Consider the following 1328-nt stretch of genomic DNA (forward strand, 5'->3'; position numbering starts at 1 on the left):
TAGTGACATTTGTAAATGAATATTTAAAATTCACTTAATGACATGGGGTTGAGTACATTTTTAACCTCAACTAAATTTTCTCTTTATATTTTTCAAGTCCTTTTTTAACTTTCTCATTTCTTTGTATGCCGCTTGCATACAAAATCTGTACATACTAAATGAACAATCACAGGCAGAAAAATAATCATGGATATATATTAATGCAAGTGGCTTATCATCATGTGACACTTCATGTGTTTTACTGTGTGGAATCTGACTCTGTGTGTCCTGAGTATTCCCTCAACAACAAAGACATGTGAGAAGTCACTTGTATCCTGTTTCTGAGAATACAGTTTCACATCTAAAACATACTCTCTGAAACAAATTAAATTAGATACTGCCTACTTTATGAAGTGAATTGAACCAAACATACCAGTAGGACTATTTTAATGAATAAAAATAGCTTGGTTTTGAAGGGAAGGGACTTCTGTCAAAATGGAGAAATCTTCAGCCTTTGGTCTTTCATTTTGTTTACTGGAGTGGTAAAGAGACGGTGGGGAAGAAAGAATGAATCAACAGATAAATTCACGTTTGTTTTTCTTGCAAGAAATAAGGAAAATAAATTTCAGAACTTAAAAACCTCACCAAACTTCAATCTGCAATTTTATGGATGTCAGAGAGCTGAAACAGATGAAAAGCTGACTACTGCTACTTAAAGCCAAGAGCCATATGCATAATCCACACTGAGCTTTAGTTCACAGAATTAAGAAACAGAAAGTGTTCCAGGACTGTAATTACAGAATAAAATGTAGGTGTTTATATTGTAAAATGTGAGTCAGTCTACAATCCATTTAAAAACTTTTCACTTTTCAAAAAAACATTTTGCAGTAACAATACGTACAAGGTAATTGAGGCAATGAGAGACAGGTCAACAGAGTTAGTATGACTGTGCATCTCTAAAAGCTTATAAATTGAGAAGATACTTTAAAGGATTTTCTAGGCAGCTGGAATACAGGAGTATGGCTTTGACAGCGTAACAGGGAAATGGAGAGAAAGAGAGCGTGTGTACAAGGCAGTGTGCAAGAGGGCATGATAAAGGGTGAGGGTGAATGAGGCAACACAAAAGGGGGAGAACAAGAATAAAGAGTGAGTAAGAGCAAGTGAGGAAGAGCATGAGGGAGAGCAAGGGCATGAATGAGTGCAGACAAGCGATAGGAAGAGCAAGAGTGAGGGCAAGTGAGAGCAAGAAAGCAAGCACATGAGAGAGAGCATGTAGGAGAAAGAGAGCTTGTCTAAAATGTTCAGTAATATCAGCTATTAATGACCAATGTAAGAAACTAACTTGTCTC

The sequence above is a fragment of the Corapipo altera genome, unplaced genomic scaffold, assembly GCF_003945725.1.
Source record: "Corapipo altera isolate COAL_440 unplaced genomic scaffold, ASM394572v1 58, whole genome shotgun sequence".
NCBI lineage: Eukaryota > Metazoa > Chordata > Aves > Passeriformes > Pipridae > Corapipo > Corapipo altera.